Source organism: Triticum dicoccoides, chromosome 5B (genome assembly GCF_002162155.2).
Source record: "Triticum dicoccoides isolate Atlit2015 ecotype Zavitan chromosome 5B, WEW_v2.0, whole genome shotgun sequence".
NCBI lineage: Eukaryota > Viridiplantae > Streptophyta > Magnoliopsida > Poales > Poaceae > Triticum > Triticum dicoccoides.
Genome location: NC_041389.1, coordinates 581,391,011 through 581,405,213, shown reverse-complemented (window position 1 = coordinate 581,405,213; position 14,203 = coordinate 581,391,011). Strand labels below are relative to the sequence as shown.

Here is a 14,203-nt window from a genome sequence, read left to right as displayed (position 1 = left end):
CCACGTGCTATGGTTGCTGCTCTGCTCCCCAAAAGGATTAATGCCATCTGCGCTTATACCAAACCATACGTTCCTTGGGTCACCTGCAAACTCCTCCCTGTACTTTCTCTCAATTTTTCTCCACGGCGAACCGTCAGCGAGTACTCTCAACTTTCCGTCTTTATTACGGTCTTCTCCGTGCCACCGCATCGCCTTCGTATGCTCTTTGTTTTGAACAAACGTTTCAACCGTGGTATTATAGGAGCATACCACATCACCTTGGCAGGAATCTTCTTCCTGGGGTGCTCGCCCTCGACATCACCAGGTCATCGCGACTGATCTTATAACGCAATGCACCGCATACCGGGCAAGCGTTCAAATCCTCGTACTCACCGCGGTAGAGGGTGTAGTCATTAGGGCATGCATATATCTTCTGGACCTCTAACCCTAGAGGGCAGACAACCTTCTTTACTTCATACGTACTCTCGGCAATTTGTTGTCCTTTGGAAGCATATTCTTTATCATTACCAGCAACTTTCCAAATCCCTTGTCAGATACACCATTCTCTACCTTCCATTGCAGCAATTCCAGTGTGGTGCCCAACTTTTTTTTGTCAGCTTCGCAATTCGAGTACAACAATTTCTTGTGATCCTCTAACATGCGCTGCAACTTCTTCCTCTCCAAATCACTTGCGCAATTTCTCTTTGCATCGGCAATGGCCCGACCTAGATCAGCAGCGGGCTCATCTGATGCCTCTTCTTCAACTTCTTCCCGCATTGCCGGCTCAGCTTCTTCCCCCATTGTTGTATCATCGTATTCAGGGAACCCATGACCAGGATAGATGTCGTCGTCCTCTTCTTCTTCATTGTCTTCCATCATAACCCCTCTTTCCCCGTGCTTGGTCCAAACATTATAGTGGGGCATGAAACCGGACTCAAATAGGTGGACGTGAATGGTTCTTGACATAGAGTAATTGTGACCATTCTTACAGCCAGCACATGGACAAGGCATAAAACCATCCACCCGCTTGTTTGCCTCAGCAGCAAGCAGAAAAGTATGCACGCCATTAATGAACTCGGGAGAGCATCGGTCATCATACATCCATTGTCGGCTCATCTTCATTACACAACAACGATTAGACCAAATTAATACAAGTTCATACATAAAGTTCATATACAACACTTAATTAAATGCAACATACAAATAACTCTCTAGCTAAAGAATTTAAATGCAACAACAAATGCGATCAAGATCACAACTAAGGTAACAATTGATCCAACATCATAATGATACCAAGCCACATTATCAATGGCATATTTTCTAATCTTTCTAATCTTCAACCGCATTTTCTCCATCTTGATCTTGTGATCATCGATAAAATCGGCAACATGCAACTCCAATTCCATCTTCTCCCCTCAATTCTTTTTAATTTTTCTTTTAAATAATCATTTTCTCTTTCAACTAAATTTAACCTCTCGACAATAGGGTCGGTTGGAATTTCCGGTTTACATACCTCCTAGATAAAAATATCTATGTCAACTTGATGGGCATAATTTGTCATAAACACGAAATGCAACAACTAGTTTTAAAAGAGAATATACCACATCTGAATCATAACAAGGACGAGGGCCGACGGGGACGGATATCAAAACCATGGCACTATCTATAACAAACAACATACGGGTAAGATAATTATATGAGTAACTATATATCCAAATCACACAAACATCAATTTGGTAATGTAAAACATTCATGAACAAGAGCCTCACCACAAAGTGGTGCCGGTGACGGGACAGTGCCGGCGATCGACGGTGGTTACGACGGAGATTTAGAAGGCACTAAGTAAACCACACCTACATATGCAAACTATGTGTTATTTTTGACCTCAAATTGCATATAAATCAAATACTAGCACATATAATTCCTCCCAAATTACTAAACTCACAAATTAATCACTATATAAAGCATTGCAAGAGCTAATCTAGCAATGAGAGATGAAAGGACAAAGTTGCTAACCTTTGTGATCATTTGAATGGATGTGGGCCTTCAAATCTTGACAAATTTTGGGTAAAATTTGTGATGAGCTCGAGGAAGAGAGGGGAAGAACAAAGGAAGTGAAGGGAAAGGGGAAGAACAAAGCGAGCTTGGGTGGACGAAGGGTTTATGTACGATGACCTTTAATACCGGTTCGTGCCACGAACCAGTACTACATGTGCTGGAGGGGGCCCAGACTGACAACATCCTGCCACCACACTCTTTAGTACCGGTTCGTGGCACGAACCGGTGCTAAAGGTTCGCCACGAACCGGTACTAATGAGAGCGGTCGGCTAGCCGTTGGAACCGGCACTAATGGACACATTAGTGCCGGCTCAAAATCAAACCGGCACTTATGTGTCTCAGATTTGACCCTTTTTCTACTAGTGAGTACTACCTAGTATCTATAATGCTTTATGAAATTGATATCTAGTAGTACCTAGTATCTGGACTGAAACGGGGTAGGAAGCTGGGGAAAATGATGAAAGATATAGCAGTAGCGAGGGGCTAGGAAACCTCTACAGCTAACTAATAGTAGCGCGTTCCAGAAAAGCGCTGCTGATATAGTCAATAGTAATAGCGCGGGTACAGACCGCGCTACTACTAAGAGTTAGTTGTACCGCCTTACTAGTAGCGCCGCTTCCCGCGCTGCTGCTAGCCTGAAAACCCGCGCTACTATTAGGGTTTTCCCTAGTAGTGCAAGTACGATCTACACCGACTCTCTACTTTCGCTACACTCCGGAGTTTGAATCGATTGTTGATCCAAACCTTATATGCATCTTCATATTGTTCCTGGGTGATCGCAGAGCAATTTTTTTGTTTCCTACTATGTTTCCCAACACCATGATAAATACACTAAGTTATCGATGGTCCCGTTGAAAAAAATGCCATGTAGCAAAAGAAGGAAGAATGTTTTTTTGCCATGGTCCATAGAATTAGAAAATGTCATGCTCCATAAACTACATTTGCCATCATACGTACACTAAGCTTGCCATATTGTAAAAAAGGAATAAATTTGTCATGGTACATATAAATTGGAAATTGTCATGCTCCATAATCTACATTTGCCATGATTCATTAAACTAATTTGCCAAGGTCCGAACAAAAATACATCATGTGACGATGGTCCCAGAATTTACCATGGCACGACTAGTTAAGTTGCCATGTCAAGAACACATTGTTGTTTTGTGAACTATATCATAGTTAAGTTACCATGGGGCTTGAATTAAACTTGACATGGTCCATATAAAAGTGTATCATGGTCTATGTAGTAAAAAATTTGAAGTAAGTACAAGAATTGCCATGAGAAAGTTAGTTCATGTTAAATTTTCAAAACAAGCATGGCAAAAATTGTTTCTCTGGCGACATGGGAATAATTGTGAGAGACGTCGCCATGGGAAAAATGTATCTTATGTTGTGATGATGTCATATTCAAATTTGCCATGGCAAATTTGTTCTTTTTTTTGCGCATTTTGGTCTTTGTGTGATTTAAAAATGATTCTTTATTAATTTGTTCTAACTAGCTATTCTCCATTTGGTCCCAAAATATTTTGAAGGATGGCAAGTTTGCCATGTTTTAGAATTTTTGAGAATTAAGCATGTTTTGTAGAAAATAGCAATCAGACAATTGCCATGCAAACCATGGCCATGCAAACCATGTTTTAGAATTTTTGAGAATTAAGCATGTTTTGTACTTAACATGGCAGTACATGTTAAGTTGCCATGCCAAAACACATCCTGGTTTTTGTAAACTATATGTAAACAAATCGACATGCTACATTATACAAAATTGCCATAATGTGTGAATATTTGAACACCAGACTTAAACCAAAAAGTTAAATTTTTCCGTGGAAAAAATAGAGACATGTCAATATGTTATGATGGCAAAAATCAGATTAGATGTGTGATGTTCGCATGACGATTCATAAATCAGGAGCTCCCTACACAGAAAAAGTCTTGCACAGATGACATGGCAATTGCTGCACGATGTGAACTGACAGGAAAAATGAGAGGGAAGGCATAGTGGCTCACCAGGAAGCTCGAATGCGAGCTCATTTAGCCTCCAGCGCGGACGTCGGGCACCACAGCGGGATGGGGGCAACTGAGACGATGGAGGAAATCATGGAGGAGACGCCCGGCGTCGCGGAGCACGAACAACATAGATCTTGGTTACTTTACGTCAAGAGGTGGCACGTGTTTCCTTCTCCAAAACGATTTCCCTTTGGTAAATGTTTAGATCCGGCAAACCGGGCGAAACTTCGGCGGGCTCCTGCCTCGTCACGCACAACACACACCCACATATAGAAACTTCTTCCCCGATGTGGGCCCGTCCATCTTATCCATCCCTTCCCGCGTCGTTCCCACGCAGTTCGCGCGTGCCCGCGAGCCGTGCCCCGAGCTCCGTCGCCCCGCCTCCTCTTCGCCTGGCCCCACCGCCTCGCCGGCCGATCGCCGGAGGGCGCCGCCACCGTCGGGTCTCGACCCCATCCATCACTTTTTTTCAGCTACTCAGAGCGCCGACGGCGAGAATCATCGGGACGTGCTACTACCTTGACCGGCAGCCACGGCGGCGGAGCACACAGATGCTACAACCGACTGAGGAGGGAGCTGCAATCGCGTACTGGTTTTGCTGGAACCAGTAACGTCGGCGAGCTGGGGGATTCGCCCCGATGAGCTGCTGGGGTCACCACGACAAGTTTGGATTGGTGTGTGCGGGGTGATGCTGCAACCACGGATCACGTTTGCTGGAAGCGGTGCAGTGTTTTGCTGAAAGTAGCACCCAAAAATGCTTCCTTTGGAGTTGTTTTTGCTGGACCAACAGATTTTGCACATCCGGCAACGTATTTTGCTACAGCCGGCATCATTTTTTGCTGGAACCAGTCAACTGTCCGCTACGAACGCCAGTGCCGCAGAAAGCTGCAACCAGGGTGGACAGATGCTACAACCCGGGGAAAATGTCTAGCTTCCACCCAAGGAGAAAATGCTTCAACCGTTTGTGGAAAAGCTTCATCCAGCTAGAGGAAAAGTTTCACAGTGGCATGAGGAAAAATCTTCCACCGCGGAAAAAAGCTTCAATGGTGGAAAAAGCTTCAAACGAGCAGTGAAAAAGCTTCAACCAGCAGGAGAAAAATCTTCAAGTGGTAATGACAAAAAAAGCTTCAAACAGGCAGTGGAAAAGCTTCAACCAGCAGGAGAAAAATCTTCAAGCGGTAATGACAAAAAAGCTTCAAATGGGCAGTGGAAAAGCTTCAACCGGCAGGAGAAAAATCTTCAAGCGGTAATGACGAAAAAGCTTCAACCATCATCGTTGTTCGTCTACGTTCATGTGTCTTCGGTTTGGATCCTTCCGATCTACGTTATTTTTCATCGGCGGCGGTTGCTATTTTGGGGTGCTGGTCCTATGGGGTCATAGCACGACGACTTTCCGACTGTCTACTATAACAAGTTGTGCCTGCCTCCGGCGATGGAGGGGCGATGACGGTGGCGCGCCGTCGGCTCGCTTCGGTGCTTGTAGTCGTCGTTAGGTGGTCTACGGATCTGGATGTAATTTTTATTTCTGGTGTTTGTTCTACTGCCATGATTGAAGATGAATAGATTGGAAGTTTTTCCGAAAAAAAAATGACAAAAAAGCTTCAAGCAGGGGAGCCGGGCGAACGACCGGTGGTGACGAGGACGGCGACCGGCGACCAGGGGCGGCGAGGACGGTGACCGGGGGCGAGGACAGTGACCGGGCGGCAACAAGGACGGCGATGTGCAACCGGGGGCGGCAAGGACAGCGACCGGGGGCGAGGACGGTGACCGGGCGGTGACAAGGACGACGACCGGCGACCGGGCGGCGACAAGGACGACGACCGGCAACCGGGCGGCGACAAGGACGGCAACCGGCAACCGGGGGCGAGGGTGGTGAGCCGGTGACGAGGATGGCGACCGGGGCAAGGATGGCGACCGGTGGCAAGCTGGTGATGCTTTAAGGTCAGGCCTCGAAGCGCCCATGGTGGGTGTCCAGCACGAACAGCGTCGCGGGGATGAAAGGGCGTCATTGTTGTTCGTGTGCGAGGAACGGGGCGATAGAAGGGCGTGATCTAACGGCCCTGGGCAAAGTGATCCGACGGTGGGCAGCCGACCGGCCGAATCGTTCGGCCGGCGCACCGGCGCAGATTACTGCCCTTTCCCTTTTATGTCACGTACATGCATGAGCGTCCGATCTGCATCATATACGCGGCCTTATGTCTGCAGCGGAGTCCATCCAAAACCCTAAAACCCTCACCCTCGCACCGTCGCCACCGACCGGCCGAATCGATCACGCCGTACACCATGCCTACCTCCTCGCACGAGGCCGGAGACAGCCTTCCCTCCGTATCCGCTTCCTCCATCGTCGCTAGCGCCGTGTGCGGTTACCACTTGCTCAAGATCGTCAGCTACTCGCGCACCAAGGAGGTCCCCAATGGTAAGTCGATCGAGTCTAGCCCGTTCCAGCTGGGAGGCCGCACATGGCATCTTCGTTACTATCCCAACGGGAACAAGAACGGAGATACCGATTACATATCCGTTTTTCTCGTCTTGGATGATGCCGTCACGGAGGCCGAGGCCGTGAAGGCACAAGCTAAGTTCAGCTTACTCGACCAACAGGGGAATCCTGTGCCGTCCTACACCGAACGTACCACCACCAACAACTACGCTGTGAATAAAACTTGGGGATATGATAGGTTCATCAAAAGGGATGAATTAGAGGAATCAGAGCATCTCAAGGACGATTCCTTCACTATCAAGGTCGACATCACTGTCCTAGGCTTGTTCCACGGGCAGGTGACTCCATCCATCGTGGTACCGCCGTCTGACTTGCACCAGCACTTAGGGGATCTCCTGTCAAGCAAGGCGGGCGCCGATGTCGAATTCCTAGTCGGCGGTGAGACTTTCTCTGCGCACCGGTACGTGCTCGCGGCGCGCTCTCCTGTTTTCAAAGCAGAGTTCTTTGGTTCCATGGAGGAGAGCACCACCAAAAATGCCATACGTATAGATGACATGGAGGCACAGGTGTTCAGTGCTCTGCTTACTTTCATGTATACGGACACGTTGCCGGATATGAAGCAAGAAGAAGAATATCACATGGCTCAACATTTGCTTGTCGCAGCTGACATGTATGATTTGGGGAGGTTGAAGCTGATTTGTGAAGATAAACTGAGCAATCATATCGATAGGAGCTCCATGGCGGCCATGGTGACATTGGCGGAGCAGCACCACTGCCATGGGCTTAAGAAAGCATGTTTGGTATTCCTCAGCTCGTCAGCGAATCTGAATGCGCTCATCGAGTCTGAAGGCCTTGAGTTTTTAACCAAGCACTGCCCTGGTCTTTTGAAGGATCTCCTCTTGTCCAAGGTTGTAGCTTGTTGACTTGGGAGAAGAAAATCAAGGGCATGGACATGGCTAGGTTTCGACGCATGCATGCATGCATGACAAGTGCAATTCTATTCAGAATGTTACTCAGAAAAGTCTGGAATGTTACTCAGAATGGATACGAAATGACCTAATACTATTTGTAGTCTTTTTGTCACAAGGATGCGATGTACCTCGGTTCTTTTAGGTTTTTTGTTTGGCACTGTGTCTTTTATGGAAAATTAAGAACGGCATGATTCTGTCCAAATGTTGCTGGGACTATTAACCATGAACAAGGTGTGCTAATTAGACGGAGGTTTAGTTCAGAAGATACAAGTCTCTTCAGCTAGTACCTCTCTATTTGTCTTCATTGCTTCGTACAATTGCCGGGAGTACTGCAGTTTTTACTGTACTGCTGCCTGACTTCTGTTCAGGCAACATCTGTTCACTCTTTAGCAGGTTTGGACAGACTATTGTTTTGGGACGAGGACCCTCTGCCGTTCGGCACGGTGCCGTTCCACCACGGACAGGTGAGCCCATCAGGAAACAGGCCCACATGGCAGTGCCACAACGGCAGGGGCCGTACGTCAGAGGAGCCGCTTCCATTGTTTTGCTGAAATGCCCGATTGTGGTTTTGGGAATTACTGTTTTTGGCTTCATATAGCTCAGTTCAAGTTTTTACCCAAATGTTATTACACAAGGTTTCTGTTTGCAAAAAGATGTATGTTTTGTATATCTGAATCACAAATTAGGATCCACAATTGAACTGATTTTTTTTTTTTGAGTGTAGACTTTTTCTGGGGAGGGGTTTTTGAGTTTAGAATTGAAATGCAGTAAACGTGACCACGAAGTTCTTATGTAATAAGCCACAAGGCCCGTTAACAAAATAGGCCACCCTATAAGCCCAGTAGCGGATCATATTAGCCTTCGATTTTACAAGCCCAAACGATATTATTCACCAGTCCATAATTATATTGCCTATAAAAACTAATCCATAAATATGCCCCAAAAAACTAATCCATATCTACGTACAGGAAGCAGGAGAGGCAGCGTGGCACCTCATGTTCTTTCGTAGAAAGGGGCACCTGCGCCTCGTCATCTGCAGGAATCAAGAATGCTGTCATCCTGAACCAAGCTAAGTTTTTTTTCTTTTGAGGGGTCCCAGTCATCCTGAATCAAGCATGTTCGCATCATGTTTGGGTGATGGGCCATGTAGAACATGCAAACTTGCATTGAAACAAGATGTGTTTAATTGTCTCATCATGAGTACAAAACCTACACTTCCCGCTTCCTTGTCAGTTTCGTCGAGCGAGATTTTCTTTAGTTAGCACAACTTCTCTTCAAACAAATACAAACAAATAAGGTTCCAGTTCAAACAAATTGAAATAGAAAATACTCAATATTTCGGACAGAACATTTGTTCGAAGATAACAAATGACCAACACGATCACTGATGCAATAAATACAAATATCAAATATCAGAATGAGCAACTATACCATATATTAAGTGCTTGTTCTTGAAAATCAAGCTTTGCGACCGAATCTATACTCGTTCGCATCAAATATACTACCGAAAAAGGCTTTCGCCCCGTTTTAACCAAATATACTACTGCGAGGTGGGGCTTCTTATCAAAAGGCTTCAATCTCTGAGGACACCAGATGAACTCTTTCCTTTCGCGTACTCAGATGATTGTTGAAGGTGCATATTCTGGTTTGATGAACAGGAGAGAAGAACAAATATGAAGCAATAAGAGTACCAGAACTAGAACATGGTGAATCATTTTTCCTTATCTATTCTATAAGTATTTTTTATTTCCTTTTTCACTGTTCAGGCACCCCACAGAATAGGTATACGACCCCACACGAATAGGCATATCTCCAAGATATATGAACACATTACAGATACAAAAGATTTATGAAGACATTACAGATAAAAGCGAAAATAGAAATCAGTTTATACATCCCCAAATATGCGCATCTTGGCGCAGATAAACAACATAGAATCCGCGTGCCACCACACTTGTATGCCCTAAATCCTCTCCCGATAAAATGTCCACTGCTGTGAGAGCGGGGATAAAATGAAAAAGATGATGATGTGGTTGTCAACTCAGTCAGCTATGGTCAGAATGATGTCAGCATGAAAACCACTTTAGCTAGGCCGAGGGACGAAACTTGTCCATATTAGAGAGTTGAGGGTGTAAGTTGTATGGTTTTCGATTTGAGTGACCAAATCCGGACTTTACGAAAACTTGAGGGACAAGAAATAGAATTTTTCTCAAACTTAAATAAAACTGTTATGAAATACCGATGGGTGCATGTCACACCGAGCAGTTTTATTTCTTGTCAGCTTCTTGTTCATGGTGGTCGGATGGGGAGAATGAACCATGTACACAGTACGCACAAACTGAGATAGAAAACCGGATGGGACAGAATAGGAGAGCGGAATGATGAATTTTGGGCGAACTGATCAATGGTTAGGTTCCTAATTGTGGTGGAATAAGCCCATCAGGATTTATGTTATAGACTTGACACTTATGCTCGCATTTTCATTTTGAGACTTTCCATTGATGCTCGTTCAGTGAGAGAAGATGCCCTCATCGACTACGAAGACGCCTATATATGGCTTCTTAATCTTAAGGTGTTGTGCTGGCTTAGTATCTCGAGGATGTTCATAATGATATGTCACTAGTAGAAAACAGAGCTTTGGTTCGGGCCTGGCCAGCCCATTAGTCTCGGTTCTTCACGAACCGGGACCCATGGGGGGCATTAGTCCCGGTTCATGAGGGGCATTGGTCCCGCTTCGTCTGGATCCATTTGTCCTGGTTCTAGGCACGAACCGGGACCAATGGTCCTCGCTCCTGGCCAACAATCATTGGTCCCGGTTTGTGGCTTGAACCGGGACAGATTACCGGGCTTTAGTCCCGGTTTCTACCATGAACCGGGACAAATGAGTTGCCTATATATACTCCATCGCCGCAGCAGAGCACTCCACAGTACTCTGTTTTTCTGGCCGGCAAGGGGAGGGCATTTGGGTGCTTTAGCTCACCTCCTATGCACATGAGGTGTTCGATGAAATTTCCGAGCCACACTAGTTAATCTTTCTCCTCTCGAAACTCGACATCCGAGCTCCATTTTCCCCGAGATTTGTCTAGGTTTAGCGGTCCATCACGTCCCGTCCCCGTCTTCACCGCCGTCGATCGCCCGTGCCGATCTCGTCGCCGGCACCACCGTGGTGAGCCTCTTGTTCTTATCTTCTTTCTGAAAGAAAAAATATTCTTACTTCAGATAGATACTTCTCTAATTTTCTTATTTTTATTATTCCTTGTTATTATATAGTATGATGGTTTTGGTATCCACCCCCGTCGGTCCTCGTCCTGTCTATGATTCAGATGTGGTATATATTATCTTTTGATAACTATTTGGTTCATTTATTGTTTATGACAATTATGCCGACCAACGTGACATAGATTTTATTTATCTAGGAGGTTGTTGAACCGGAAATTCCAACCGACCTATTGTCGAAAGGTTAAATTTAGTTGAAGAAAAAAATTACTTGAAGGAAAAAATAAGAAAAATTGAGGAGGAGAAGATGATATTGGAGTTGCATGTTGCGGATGTCGTCGATGATCAAAAGATCAAGATGGATGCAATGCGGTTGAAGATTAAAAAGATTACAAAATATGCCATTCATACCGAGGCTTGGTATCATTATGCAGTTAGATCAATTGTTACCTTAGTTGCGATTATGATCGCATTTGTTGTTGCATTGAAATGTTTTACATAATTTCAATGTATGGTTTAATTAGATGCTCTGGAGAGCTATATCACTAGTAGAAAAACACCTAATAGTCCCGGTTTGTAAGGGCCTTTAGTCCCGGTTCATGAACCGGGACTAATGGGTCGTTACTAATACCTCCACCCATTAGTCCCGGTTCAAACACGAACCCGGACCAATGTGCCTCCACGTGGCCCTGTGCGCCGAGCCCAGTCAGGGGGCCTTTGGTCCCGGTTGGTGGCACCAACCGGGACCAAAAGTCCATGTTTATTTTTTAGAAAAGTGGCTGCTTTAGGGGTTTTGGGGGTTATTTTTAGGTTGTTATTAGCTAGCTAATAGAGAGAAGTGTCCTCTCTTATATCTTCGTCCTTGATTTACCAACGCTGCTGCTATATATGTTCATTTCACCCGCTAATATAATAACTCATGCATGGTCGCATCATACATCATCATATATAATAACAAGTCCTACTAATCATGCATCATCATACAACTTATACTCGTTATTAATAATAAGTCATATGATCATCATCCTCATAGTCATCGAACCCAACCCTACATAATTGTTCTTAGCACATGATCATCAGTATCAGGTAGGACATGACCTAAACACCCTTAAGGTAGAATAGCATAAAACAATATAGACCCTGACTCTCCATTATGAAGAATGGCGATCATCCTGTCTCCAATTTTTGCCCTTCGCTGATTGTTGCTTCCAAGAAGCTCCTTACGACTGTCCATACATTTTTTCCATTCTTTGATTGTCATGTCTCCACCTTTTTTAGAAACCCGGTATGGACAGTTCAGATTCGTAGGAAGACCTGGTTGTATGTTCAAAACATGAAGGCTACTGTGTCTATACATCAGATGAGGCACACGATCATTCGGGATTATCTGTTGAAAAACATAGTAATAACTTCGTAGTTCGCAATGATGTACTAGTTTTAGAAGTGTGCAAAAAGATGCACGGATGTCGTAATAGTAAAAAATCTTACCAGGGTATCTCCATGGTAGTTACCGTAGTTCAACACGTGCACTAGTGGCACGTATTGACCATAATGTTGAGGAGTTTGATTGTAGATATTGTAATTCTCAAGATCAGTACAAAATGCGGCTAGATGATTTTTCTCCTGATAAGTTAGTTCAGAGCCTTCGGTGTAGTAGGTTCTGTCTACCATCTTCTGCACATTCTTTGAAGAATGAAAATAAGCTGTCTATGGAAATAAGTTGTCAACTATTTTGAAATAAACAATATAAATTACTTAATAACTATGTTAAGCTCACATGGGGGAAGAATTGGAGGTGTATCCACAAGGATGAAAATCGAAGGTCTCTCTTGCGCGATTCTAGGATCACCAAGATCCATGGTGACAAGCATACCCTCATCAAAACCATACATCTTGCAAAGTGCTTCCCAGTTTTTGCAACAAAAATGGGTTACACTCTGAGCATTGTACAGCTTTACTTGAAAATCCACACCATGATGGGTACTTAGGATAATTTTTTTGGTTTCCATACTTTCATGGTCTTAAAAACCCATCCTCTCCAAGACATAGCTTCTTGCAAAGCATGGGATAAGCTAGTCGAATTGGAAAAGATGAAAAATACACGTTAAAATAGTTGAAGTCATGCTTAATTACGAAAAAAAAACTATTATTGTCGTTGCGTACTGTATGAACATCGAAGGTCTCCTCGAGCTTAATGCTGAAGCGCCGATCTTCGTCCAGCTCAATGAACCTGTCGCACATACCTCGGTCGTTGTGGCACCAGTCGCACTCCCCCGGGCGGTTTTCATCGTCCGAGTACGACATTTCTGGCCTAAGTTCATAATTCAAATATTAAATATATGTACTAAAAAACCTAAATTAGATCATTATTATTAATCACGGGTTGACTATCGGTGATGGTATGTAGCTCCTCCTTTCATTCCCGAGTGCATTATTACAACAAATTGTCTAGCACACGGGAATGAAGGAGAAGCTACCCCCACGACGGCGTGGATGATGGAGGGGGCTCCTAGATTTCTGCATGGAGTGCTCTTCAATTTTAGCATTCAAAGTAGGAGTACTTTTCCAATATGAGCATTCAATAAGCAAAACGAAATCATAAAATAAAGTAGTATTCAAATTAGCATGCATTCAATTATAACCAAAAGTACATCATCTCTTGTGTCCGTACATCATCGAATACTCCTCGAATACTATCATACATATAGCATCGCTAATTAATACAGCTAGAATCGTAGCGCCCGACGGGTATCGTCGCGGGCGGTGGACACCCAAAGATAAGGAACGATCACAGGATCATAGCTCCAGTGAGATCCCTGAAGAACCTTCCAGGTATTGTCGAACCTGCCCTCCAACGCAGCCATGTAGCGACGAACGTGCTCGTCCTCCTCGCTGACACAGTGACGTACCACCTCCGCGGTGTCCGGAAGCCTCGGCACCGTCACTGGCTCACGCGACCGCCACCAAACAAGGATCGGGTCAACAACGGGCTGCCTCCTCACCAACCTACGTCCCCCAGAAGGTAGCACCTCCCAATACCAGTCCGGCGGAGCCCAGTCCCGAACATGGCCCTGATCAAGCAGGCCTCCATCCGCCGAGTCGACGATGACGAGGATGCGGGATAGGCATCGCCGACGTCGATGCGGGAACTCCGTACTTCTATATATAGTTAAATAAAGTAGTTTTATTAATTAAATCAACTATCTAGTTCAACTACTAAGCACTTACTATAAATAAATAAAGTAACACTTACTATAAATAAATAAAGTAGCACTTACTATAAATAAATAAAGTAGCACTTACTACATACTTCTATATATATTTAAATAAAGTAGTTTTATTAATTAAATCAACTATCTAGTTCAACTACTAAGCACTTACTATAAATAAATAAAGTAGTACTTACTAAAACCAAAGTAGCACTTACTATATAGTACTTACTAAAAATAAACTAGTATTTTACTAACTAACTAATATTTTTCTAACTAATCATATTACCAAAAAAATCTAAATAAAATAGTAATTATATTTTTCT

General features: G+C 44.3%; 1 pseudogene; it reads left to right on the top strand.

The window, feature by feature from the left end:
- Positions 1–6,327: 6,327 nt before the first annotated feature.
- LOC119306209 lies at positions 6,328–7,275 on the top strand (annotated as a pseudogene).
- The last annotated feature ends 6,928 nt before the right edge of the window (positions 7,276–14,203 follow it).